The sequence below is a fragment of the Azolla caroliniana genome, unplaced genomic scaffold (assembly GCF_043228905.1).
Source record: "Azolla caroliniana isolate FFs.n. ecotype wild unplaced genomic scaffold, voAzoCaro1.0.p SCAF_20, whole genome shotgun sequence".
In the NCBI taxonomy this organism is placed as follows: Eukaryota; Viridiplantae; Streptophyta; class Polypodiopsida; order Salviniales; family Salviniaceae; genus Azolla; species Azolla caroliniana.
Window position 1 is genome coordinate 14628105 of NW_028230455.1, and position 13403 is coordinate 14641507.

The window sequence follows — 13403 nt, forward strand, 5'->3', positions numbered from 1 at the left end:
GGTGAGCACGGCTGTGTCCGGATGGGAAATGAAGGCACATGCCGGATTGCCGGCATAGGAGACGTGTGCCTGATGACATCAACCGGATGCAAGATGCTGTTGAAGGATGTGCGACACGTTCCGGAGGTCCGATTGAACCTGATCTCGGCCGGGAGGCTGGATGATGAAGGCTACACGGGTAGCATCCGGAACGGTGTCATGAAGTTCAGCAAGGGGAGCCTGATAGTGGCCCGGGCCCGGAAGGTCAACACACTGTACCTGATGAATTCCCGGCTATGTCTGGAGGAGCTGAACGTGGCAGCCGACACTGCCGGTGAGCTGTGGCACAAGAGACTGTGCCACATGAGTGAGAAGGGGATGAAGAGGCTTGCAGAAGACAACCTTATTCCAGTGAAGCATGTGCACCTGGAGAAGTGCACCGACTGCCTGGCCGGTAAGCAAAACCGGACCTCCTTCCACTCAAGGCCACCGACGAGACGTAGCGCACCATTGGAGCTGGTGCACACTGATGTGTGTTAGGTAGAAACGAAGTCACATGGCGGAGCCCAGTACTTCGTAACATTCATCGATGATCATAGCCGAAAACTGTGGTCGGCACCGATGAAGACAAAGGACCAAGTGTTGTGCATCTTCAAAGAACTCCACGCGAGAGTGGAAAGGGAATCCGGCAAGAAGCTGAAGGCGATACGAGCGGATAACGGAGGGGAATACCGGGGGCAGTTCCAGGAGTACTGTCGCTCGAAGGGAATCCGACTCGAGTTTACTGTGCCGAAGACGCCGGAACTGAACGGGCTGGCCGAGAGGATGAACCGGACCATAATGGAGAGGGTCCGGAGTATGCTGGCGCATGCGAAATTACCCAAGGGGTTTTGGGCTGAGGCAATGTCGACGGCGACATACGTGATAAACAGATCACCCTCAGTACCTTTGGACGGAGACACGCCGCAGAAAGTGTGGACCGGTAAGGAAGTGTCCTACCGGCATCTGAAGGTGTTCGGGTGTCTCGCTTACGTGCATGTGGCAAAGGACCGGAGAGGAAAGCTAGATCCAAAGACCCGGCCATGCATATTCCTCGGTTACGGCGACGACGAGTTCGGCTACCGAGTATGGGACCCGGTCGACAAGAAGATATTCAGGAGTCGAGACATCATCTTCATGGAGAACAAGACACTCGCCGACTGGGAGTCGGAGAAGAAGATGAAGAGCTCCAAGTCGACCGGTGAGGATCAACTCTACGAGGAGCAGTCCCGACCGGCAAGGGACCGGTTAGCACTCGAGGATCCGGCCGAAGACGGTGAAGAAACAGAACCGGCCGAAGAAGATGAAAACGATACCGGAATCGGCCCCGATCCCGAAATGGATTCGGATGAAGAAGAATCGGAAGAACCAGTTACCGAAGCTCCGGAACGGAGATATCCTCTAAGAGAGAGAAGGGCCCCCCGGAGATTTCCGGAACCAGAGCACGTGCTGCTAACCGACGAGGGGGAGCCGGAGAGTTTTGAAGAAGCAAAGCTTGACACCCATAGCCGCAGGTGGTTAAGTGCCATGCAGGAGGAGATGGATTCCCTGCATGAGAACCACACATATGAACTTGTGGAGTTGCCGAAAGGAAAGCGGGCACTTCGGAACAAGTGGGTGTTCAAGCTGAAACCGGGAGATGCCGGAAACCCCCCGAGATACAAAGCCAGGATCGTGGTGAAGGGGTTTCAGCAGAAGAAGGGCGTCGACTTCGACGAGATATTTGCCCCGGTAGTGAAGATGACCTCCATCCGGACGGTGCTGAGCATAGCGGCAAGTATAGACCTCGAGGTAGAACAGATGGACGTGAAGACGGCATTCCTTCACGGTAACCTCGAAGAAGAGATCTACATGCAGCAACCGGAAGGATTCGAGAAGAAAGGGAAGGAGCACCTGGTATGCCGGTTGAAGAAGAGCCTTTACGGACTGAAGCAGGCTCCCCGGCAATGGTACCGGAAGTTCGACTCCTTCATGACCGACGAAGGGTACCTCAAAACGCAGTCCGACCACTGCGTGTTTGTGAAGAAGTTCGAAGGAGGAGACTTTCTAATACTCCTCCTGTACGTGGATGACATGTTGATCGTCGGACGGGACCAGGTCAAGATACGGATGCTGAAGAAGGCTCTTCACCGAACCTTCTCAATGAAGGACTTGGGTCCGGCGAGGCAAATACTAGGGATGCATATCATCCGGGACCGGAAGAAGAAGCAGTTGTGGCTGTCACAGGAGAAGTACGTGACAAAGGTGCTTCAACGGTTCAACATGTCGAAAGCAAGACCAGTCGGGTCGACTCTCCCGGCAAACTGCAAGCTGTCCAACAAGCAGAGTCCCAAGACAAAGGCTGAAAAGGAGGATATGATGAAAGTGCCATATGCCTCAGCCGTCGGGAGCTTGATGTACGCCATGGTGTGTACGAGACCGGACATAGGATACGCAGTCGGAGTGGTGAGCCGGTACATGAGCAATCCTGGCAAAGAGCACTGGAACGCGGTCAAATGGATACTCCGATACCTGAAGGGCACGGCAAACGTGTGCCTCCGATTCGGCTCCGGTAAGCCCGAACTCGACGGCTTCACCGATTCGGATATGTCGGCTGATGCAGATACCAGCCGGTCCACATCAGGGTATGTGATGACCTATGCAGGGGGAGCCGTTTCGTGGCAGTCGAGGCTGCAGAAGACGGTTGCGTTGTCAACCACGGAGGCGGAGTACATGGCAGCTGTTGAAGCCGGCAAGGAAATAATATGGATGAAGGACTTCATTAGAGAGCTCGGGATCCGGCAGGAGGAGTACCGACTCTACTGCGATAGTCAGAGTGCCATCCACCTTGCAAAGAACGCGGCCTACCATTCCCGGACGAAACACATCCAGCGTAGATACCACTGGATCCGGGAAAGGATAGAAGACAAGGAGTTCGTGCTGACGAAGATCCACACGGACGAGAACGGGTCGGATATGCTGACCAAGGTGCTCACACCCGACAAGCTGGAAGCATGCCGGAAGAGGATCGGATTGGAGAGACATCCCATGCCGAAGTGAAGGGGGAGTTTGTTGGGATTACGGTCCCTCCGGATGGGATGATCGGATGTCCGGATATGAATGACGGCAAGCCCGGTTACGGTTACGGAGCCGGATGATGAATACCCCGGTTACGGAGCCGGATGATGAAGATCCCGGAGAGAGATCCGGATGCGGGGACATATTTGTGAATATGTTTTGCCAAGAGCCCTTTGAGGCTATATTTGTAAATAGCCCGAAAGTCATATGTGTATAAATATGACTTAGGGCAAACAGTTTATTGTTGTTGCTAATCATTTTTCCTATTTTTCACTCAATAGGAGTGAAGAGGGAGCAGCCGTGAGAGAGAGAGAGAGAGAGATAGAGCGTGAGAGAGGAAGAGGTCGACGCCTCTTTGTATTTCCGCCTCCTGTGGCGAGGACAGCGAGCTCAAGGTCGTTGCCTTGCAGCTCGCCATTGTATACTTCTCAGTATAGTGTTGGTTTGGAGTCTTGTACTCCCGTGGTTTTTCCCGTCTAGGGTTTTCCACGTTAAATCGTGTGTCCTCTCTATTTCTTGTATTTCCCATTTTCTGCTCCATTGATTCGCGCTTACTCGGTTGTGGCCGAGTGGTGAAGGTGAATCGAAGCGTCGATTCCCAACAGGAAGCTTATTTGAAGTCGTGATGTGGTATTTGTTGAGGATCAAACTATCGAAGATATTGAAAAGGTCAAAGGATCCAACACTCAAGTAGATGATGGGCTTATAAATTTTGATCTGATTCCCACGATTGAAGATGCTACATATGGAGATGCTTCAAGACGAAAACCATGAGGATGTTGATGAACTAGGTATTATAAATAATAGGGTTGAAACTAATCATAATGATATTTGACCACAAACAGGTTTTGAGTGGGGGGAGAAAACTTCCTTACAAGAGGTGGTCAATGAACAACCTAGAAGGTCTACTAGAGAATGAAAACGATTTGTAAGGTATCCTAGTTCAAATTATGTCTTAATCTCTGACGAGGGGGAGCCTGAAAGTTATGATGATGTTTTAAACCAAGGATGATTGGATAAAACCCATGCACGACGAAATGAACTCATTAAAGAAAAATAATACCTTTGATTTAGTAGAACTTCCTAAGGGAAGAAAAGTTTTGAAAAATAAATGGGTGTTTAAGTAACAACAAGCTGGTGGTCACCTTGTAAAACATAAGGCTCGTTTAGTCGTAAAAGGTTTCGGCCAAAATAACGGCATTGATTTTGATGAAATTTTCTCACTAGTTGTGAAAATGAGTTCTATTCGAGTTGTCTTAGGTTTGGCAGCAACTTTAAATCTCGAGATTGAGCAGCTCGATGTAAAGACAACTTTCTTGCATGGAGACTTGAAAGAAGAGATCTACATGGAACAACCGGAGGGTTTCGAAGAGAAAGGAAAGGAGCATATGGTATGCAAGCTGAGGAAAAGTCTTTACGGCCTAAAACAAGCACCGCGACAATGGTATAGAAGGTTTGATTCATTTATGGCGAGTCAAAACTACACCAAGACTAATGGAGATCATTGTGTTTATGTTAAGAATTTTTCTGAAGGTAATTTTAGAATTCTCTTATTGTATGTTGATGATATGCTAATTGTAGGACAAGATGTAGACAATATCCACAAGTTAAAGGTGGATCTATCTAAGGCCTTCGACATGAAAGATCTAGGCCATGCTAAACATATTTTAGGCATGAAAATTACTTGCAATAGGGAATGTGGAAAGTTATGGCTTTCTCAAGAAAAATACATAGAACAAGTATTAGAGAGGTTTAATATGCATAATGCAAACCTAGTAAGTACCCCCCTTGGTAGCCATTTTAAATTATGTAGAAAAGATTATCCAAATACCGGGCAAGAGAAAGAAGATATGTCTTCAATTTCTTACTCTTCAGCGATTGGATCGTTGATGTATACTATGGTTAGCACAAGGCTAGATATTGCCCATGCCGTTTGTGTTGTAATTAGATATGTCTCCAATCCGGATAAGTCTCATTGAGATGCCGTAAAATGGATCTTTCGATATTTAAGGGGTACATCAAAATTATGTTTATGTTTTGGAGATTCTAAACAAACTCTTGAAGGTTTTTCAGCTTCAGATATGGAAGGGGATCTCGATGGGAGAAAATCTACTTCGGCTTACTTATTTACATTTGCAGGGGGAGCCGTATCATGGCAATCTAAGTTGCCAAAATGTGTTGCTTTGTCTACAACAGAAGCGGAATATATTGCAGCCACTGAAGCTGCCAAAGAGATGCTATGGTTGAAAAGGTTTGTTTCAGATTTGGGTTTAAGTCAACTAACTTATGTGATATTTTGTGATAGCCAAAGTGCAATGGATCTAAGCAAGAACTCGATGTACCATTCTCGTACGAAACATATCGATGTAAGGTATCATTGGTTGTGCTCGGCAATTGAAGATCAACTTCTACAACTCAAGAAAATTCACACAGATGAAAATGTTGACGAAGGTAGTCTCTAAAGAAAAGCTTGAGCTATGTGTCAAGCTTGCTGGAATGAACAAAAACTAAGTGGTTCAATGGAATCTTGTCCTATGTGGCCAAAGGGGAAGATTGTTAGGTTTTTTTGTCAACATTAGTATGTAAATGAAATGGGCCTTGGATGCCCAAAACTTGTATTTTTTAAATATAGTGTGAAAGGAGTTCACACAAGAAAACGTTACATATCTACACAAGAAAACGTAACTCATTTTTCTTGTGTGAGTTAAAAAGGGGGAAAACGGGCATTTCTCCGTTGCAGCAGAGAAAAACAGATTTAAGAGAGCTCATACTCTCTTTCTTGGCTGATTCCTTCAAGTTTTCTCAAGTACACCGGCACAATCAGACATCCGGACATCGTTGCCTCTGTCATCAGCCATGTGTTGTGAGTTTTGGTGGTTTTTTGTGTCTTTTTGTAATGTTTAGTTTTTTGAGGAAACATTATATTCCTCGATTTCTCATAGTACTCTAACTTGTATATAGTAGAACTTTGGTGTATTAGATTTATATTGATAGTGAATTAGTTCTGGACTAGGTCTCGTGGTTTTTATCTCTTTGAGGGTTTTCCACGTTAAAATTTGTGGTATATTGTGTATTGATTTGTTGTGTATCTCTCTTGCTTTCTTTTAAATCTTGCACACCAAAATTTTTGTTTTACAGAAGTGTTTTAATGCTATTAAGTTTCAGAACAGATAGCTCACACCTAATGATTTTAATCTATCCTCCCGAGGGTTGTGAAATTAATTGCTACTGAACCTTTGGATCCGGCGGGTCTGAATAATTAGAAACCACTAAGAACAAACCAGTGACCACATACAAATCCATCAATCCCGAATGAGAGATTAGTGTATAATTTTATACATGACCTAGGTTCTTGAGCCACTACCCACAGGCTGCCTTGGGTGCTAATAATGACCATAATTAACGATACAGGAATATTTCCGCCATTGGATAGTCCCTCCATTCTGATGAGGATCCATGATTTAGCTATGGAAGCGGTAATTCGGAAAATAGATATGAGCAGTGGCCCTCAATTAATCAGACTTTTTGATTCTCTGGTTCTAGGTCATTGAGAAGCCATCCGTGTCATCTCTTCATGTTCAGCATGAGCCAACCAGGTGTTGACATAATGATTAGGACCACGAACCTTAGCACAATCCATTCCAAAGGGAACTAATTCATTAAAACAAATAAGAAATTTGAAAATGTGAATAGGTCTACCAAAATAGCACATTACCACTTCATAATACATCGGAGAAAATGAAGGAAACATCTCACATATTCGAGTCTAGTGTTCTTAATTCTAAAATGATGGGAAAAATTTGCACTCCAAAACATTGCATTAGGAGAAACTGGGTGAAAAAGAGAAATAATGACTAGCTCAAAAGCCAGTTATTTAATGTGTTCAATCATAGATTAAATTTTGAGCATATTTCTTCATTAGGGCATTCACCCATCGAGTGATACAAAAGTCTCCATACATTTTATGGTTTTCAAGTTGTAGATTTTCTGCTAAACCCTAAGTCTGCTAGGGCATAATATACAACTAGTTCTCTTTGATTTCTGAATTTTGATTCCAGCTCTTTCAACTGATTCATTAAACTATCGAGTAATTTTATGTCATACTCTTGGAACTGAGTCATCCTGAAATGGATGGGCGATTGACAAATTTGGAGAACCTTGCAAGATCCCACTCTCCACATTCCCTGTTTGGCCCACACTAGCAATGCAATTCTATTTAGCAGAGCATATACTCATAATTACAACATATGGACAGTACAATAAGATCTGTCGCTCATCATGTTGTTAGCAGTGAGTAGATAGCAACATTCATACCTAGATAATGACTAAGCCCATCATGTTGTTAGCCGTGATTGCACTTGTGAGGGGCTTTGGGCGATGACCTCATGCTTCAACATCGATGTAGAGAAAATGTTGAGAGTGAAGAAAGTCTAAGCGGATGTGTTGAATGGCTATCAACAAGTAATGTTGCTACAATTAAGGATCTCAAAGAAATTGGTTGGCATACAAATTCGTAGATCCAAGTGGATAATGTTGTGGATGATTACACCTAATCTCCATAAGGATTCTCTTCAATCATCATAAAGTGTTATATCCAACAATGAGAACTTGAGGATTGGTTGTCTTCACAGAGAAGATATACTGCAACTTTCCAACATTTTAACAAACATTCATTTTGACACAGGTTTTGGCAATGTAAAATTATTGGACGATGCTAAATATGTTCTAAAGATTTATTTTCAATGTTATGGTGAACATCCATCTTATGTTTTAAATATTACATGGAAACATGAGGATGCAGAGATAGATGTTTAACTCAGAGTACACAGTGGACAATACTGTGAAGAAAACAATATTTGAAATATATATTATTTAGAGAAAAAGAACCCTCTATGATTTCGTTGTAAAGAATGTGATATACAATTGGAATGTCGATTCTGATGAAGGTACAAATACCTCACGTATGAGTTGAAGGCGCAAATGGACATGGGAGACCATGATCAAAAGCAAGATGGAGGGCACAATCGAGATATAAACAAAAGAACTAATTGTTGATGGGTGGGTGGGGGCCATAGGTGGTGCGATGATGTGAAGTTTCACTCTTCTTCTTCTTACTTCATTGTGTAGTTCCTTGAGTTCTTCTCCAAGGGGGGTTAGTTGTAGGGTGTGCCTAGTGTTGATGGAGTGGAGGTAAGAATGGCTCCATCCCCCCTCCCACTAGGTTGAGAGAGAGAGTGAGTGAGGAGAGAGTGGAAGGAACAAAAACGTGATGAGGTTCCAAGAATAGTGTTGAAACATATTTATGATGGAACTTTGTACTCCGAACTCCGTTTTTTATGATTTTTGGCTCATTGCGAAGCTCGTTCAGAGAGCTTTCCAAGGATTATTTGGAATTAAGTTTTGTTATCTTTACAAGAAGCTACAAGAAAATTTGTCATCGTCTCAAGTTAGTTCTCTAAATCTCTATTAGAATGCCTGCCACAACAAGAGGAAGTGAGTTGATGATTGTTGATACATGTGGTAGTGATGATGGTTGTGAAAATTACAAGAGGCAAAAGTGTATCAATTCAACAGAACCTGAGAAAACATCATATGCTGCTATTCTTGGTGGGAAATATGTTATTGGAGATGATTATGATATTGAAAGTCTTCGTGATTTTGTTAAGGCTTTGCTTTCTAATTTTATAGGAAAAAATGAGAAAGATGCTAAAGATTGTGTGGAGGAGGATGTTGTAGAGGTGGTGATAGAGACCAACTCTATGTTAGCAACTTTTGACGAGTTCTATGATCGTGGTGTTATTTTGTATTTCACCAATAAACTTCGTTTGGTATCATGGATTAAGCAGTGGTTGAATTCATTCATAATGCCTAATTGGGTTGAGGATGTGTAGGTGGTTCCACGAGGTTTTTATGATGTGGTTTAGGAGTACTCCGGACAACACTATAAAAGAGGCACAAGGCATTATTTTGAACTATTTCGGTTCAACAAGAGTCTTAAGCCTCATAAATCGTTTGTAATCATTATTCTCACTCACTCACACTCTCTCTCTCTCTCTCTCTCTCTCTCTCTCTCTTTCTCTCTCTTTCTCTCTCTTCTTCTCTCGAGAGTTCTACACATTTTTTTCCCTCTTAGTACTAATCCTCATCTCTAGTACTAATTCCCCCTTTGTATTAGTACTATTCTTGACAATTTGAACCGAATTGGTCGATCTTCTTACTCGTCCCTCCCTTTATACTAATCCTCTTATCTCTCCTTTCACCAATACTATGGCAACTGTTAGTGCTCAAGAATATCAAACTGTTTTCTCGGAGTTGTAATCTTGAAAGAAAAGTTTCTCGCATTGGGACAAGAAAATCAATGGTTGTTGGGGGATCTTCAACAAGTCTCTTTAGAAAAGCAGCAAACGCAACAACATGAGGAGCTGGCGTTACGTGTGCAACAACTTGAAGCAACTATTGTAGTGTTACAACAAGGACCACGTACTCAAGGGATTCATAAAGAACCCAAGATTGGTCTTCTTATGAAATTCGATGGAACGCGATCATAGTTCAGAGGATTCCTTAAACAGGTACGATTAGTCATTCAAATGCATCATTCCCTATATCCCACCGATGCATCACGAGTGGGTCTAGTAGGCACGTTGCTAAGTGGCTCAACTTTGGCATGGTTCGCTCCATTACTAAATAATTTTGAAGAGTTTATAAGCGACTTTAAAGCTTGTTTTGGAGATACTGATAGCATAAGGACGATAATCAACAAAATCCGACGACTACATCAAGGTGATCGTCCAGCCACCACGTATGTTGCAGATTTCCGTCTCCTCACCTCTGATATCCCATGGGATGATCAAACATTCATGGAGCAATATTGATGCAACGTACGAAATGATGTCAAAGACTTTCCTTGAAGAACCAAAATCACTCACAGAGGCAATTAGTTAGCTCAACGGTATGATGTGATTATTGGCTTTTCGAACGACATTCGTGTCGGGAACTCAAGGTTCCTTATGCGCAACGCTCGGCCACAACCGAGCTTAGAATGATACACAGAAAATGGGAAAATAAAACACGACACAAAGAAGAAGAGAAATACACAAGAGGTTTACGTGGAAAACCCCAAACTAGGGGAAAAACCACGGCAGCCCACAGGCTGCAAACTGTCACTATGTAAGAATACACAACAGTGAGCTCACGGAGGCACCGACCTCGTGCTCACAGATCTTCGCCACAAGCGGCGGTTACAACGGAGGAAATGACCTCTTTCTCTCTCTCTCTCTCTCTCTCTCTCTCTCTCTCTGTACAGTTACGCACACTAATCTCGTGCAAAACAGAAAAATGACAACGACTAAAAGTTTGCCCTAAGTCATATTTATACTAATATGACGTTTCGGCTATTTACAAACATAGCCTCGATGAACTCTCAGAAAACATATTTACGAATATGTCTCTTCATCCGGTTCATACCGGGTCTGCACCATCCGGCTCTCCATAGCCGGGTACTCCTCATCCGGTCTTCACCGGGTCTGTATCATCCGGCTCTCCGTAACCGGGTACTCCTCATCCGGTCTTCACCGGGTCTGTATCATCCGGCGCTCCGTAGCCGGGTACTCCTCATCCGATCTTCATCGGGTCTGTATCATCTGGCTCTCCGTAGCCGGGTACTCCTCATCCGGTTCTCACCGGGTCTGCACCATCCGGCTCTCCGTAGCCGGGTACTCCTCATCCGGTTTCGGGCTCGGCCGAGTTTGTTCATCGGCACTGTTCTTCTCCCTTCCCATCCGGAGGGACCTATCTCCCAACAATTCGAAACGCCAATTGTTACCGATTAGGAACACGGTCTATGGTTAGTCCTTCGACCTAGACCTCAAAGTGACTCTGTGACAACGAATGGTAGCGTCTGTGCGTAATACTTAGTGGGATACGTCCCGTAACCTAGCAACGTATAAGGGAGACGCCTACAACCGAGCTCCTTAGATAGTGGGCTAGCGCACACACCGTTACTCACGCCTACGCTCTTAAGGATTACAGACACACAGTAGATTAACCACATATACGCACAGATATCAGAGAAGATAGAACTCTATTAAGATACACCTTTTGCATTCAAAATTACACGCTACCTCTATCAGGGTTTTTCTGCCCTTTATATACGCAGGGTCTGCACCATCTGGCTCTCCGTAGCCGGGTACTCCTCATCCGGTTTCGGCCTCAGCCGAGCTTGTTCGAGCTTCCACAGCTGCCATGTACTCCGCCTCCGTGGTTCCACAATGCAACCGTCTTCTGCAACCTCGATTGCCACGAAACAGCTCCCCCTGCATATGTCATTACATACCCGGATGTAGACCGGCTGGTATCCACATCAGCCGACATGTCCGAATCGGTGAAACCGTCCAGTTGAGGTTTTTCGGAGCCGAATCGGAGACACATATTTGAAGTGCCCTTCAAATACCGGAGTATCCATTTGACCGCATTCTAGTGCTCCTTGCCGTGATTACTCATGAACCGGCTCACCACTCCGACTGCTTATCCTATATCCGGTCGGGTACACACCATTGTGTACATCAAGCTCCCGATGGCAGAGGCATATGGAATCTTCATCATATCCGCCTTCTCTGCTTTCGTCTTCGGGCTTTGCTTACCGGATAGCCTGCAGTTTGCCGGAAGTGTCGATCCGACCGGTTTCGCTTTTGACATGTTGAACCGGTGAAGCACCTTTGTCACATACTTCTCCTGTGACAGCCATAATTGCTTCGCTGATCGGTTCCGGATGATGTGCATCCCCAACATCTATCTTGCCGGACCCAAGTCTTTCATTGAGGAGGTCCGGTTGAGAGCCTTCTTCAGCATCCGTATTTTGACTTGGTCACGTCCGACGATCAACATGTCATCCACGTATAGAAGGAGTATAAGGAAGTCGCCTCCTCCAAACTTCTTCACAAACACACAGTGATCGGCCTGTGTCTTGTGGTACCCTTGATCGGTCATGAAGGAATCGAACTTCCGGTACCATTGTTGGGGAGCCTGCTTCAGTCCGTACAGGCTCTTCTTCAACCGGCATACCAGGTGCTCCTTCCCTTTCTCCACGAATCCTTCTGGTTGTTGCATGTAGATCTCCTCTTCGAGGTCGCTGTGAAGAAATGTCGTCTTCACGTCCAGCTTCTCTACCTCGAGGTCCATGCTTGCCGCTATACTCAGCACCGTCCGGATGAAGGTCATCTTTACTACCGGGGCAAATATCTCGTCGAAGTCCATGCCCTTCTTCTGCTGGAACCCCTTCACCACGATCCTGGCTTTGTATCTCGGGGGGTTGCCGGCATCTCTTGGTTTCAACTTGTACACCCACTTGTTTCGGAGTGCCCGCTTTTCTTTCGGCAACTCCACCAATTCGTACGTATGGTTCTCATGCAGGGAATCCATCTCATCCTGCATGACACTTAACAATTTTCGGCTATGGGTGTCTTCCTTCGCTTCTTCGAAGCTTTCTGGCTTCCCCTCATCGGTCAGCAGAACATGCTCTGCATCCGGAAATCTGCGGGGCGCCGTTTTCTCTCTGAGAGGATATCTCCGTCTTCGGGCTTCGGTAACCGGCTCATCCATCTGCTCTTCATCCGAATCCGATTCGGAGTCTTGGCCGGTTCCGGTTTCAGCTTCCTCTACTTCTTCTTCAACCTGTTCGGTATCCTCACCGTAACCGGCTGGTCCCTCGAGTGCTAACCGGTCTCTTGCCGGTTGGGTCTGCTCATCGTAGAGTCGATCCTTACCGGTCGACTCAGAGTTTATTATCTTCTTCTCTGACTCCCAGTCGGCAAGCGTCTTGTTCTCCATGAAGATAATATCTCGACTCCGGAGTACCTTCTTGTCGACCAGGTCCCACACTCGGTAGCCGAATTCATCGTCACTGTAACCGAGGAATATGCATGCCCGGGTCTTTGGATCTAACTTACCTCTCCGGTCCTTAGCTACATGCACGTACGCAAGACACCCGAACACCTTTAGATGCCGGTAGGATACTTCCTTACCGGTCCACACTCTCTGTGGCGTGTTTCCGTCCAAGGGTACTGAGGGTGATCTATTTATCACATATGTTGCCGTCGACAGTGCCTAAGCCCAAAACTTCTTGGGTAGTTTTGCATGCGCTAGCATGCTCCGGACCCTCTCCATTATGGTCCGGTTCATCCTCTCGGCCTGTCCGTTCAGTTCTGGCGTCTTCGGCACAGTAAATTCGAGCCGGATTCCCTTCGAGCGGCAGTACTCCTCGAACTGCCCCCGGTACTCTGCTCCGTTATCTGCTCGAACCGGCATGTGACTTCGTGTCTACTTGACACACA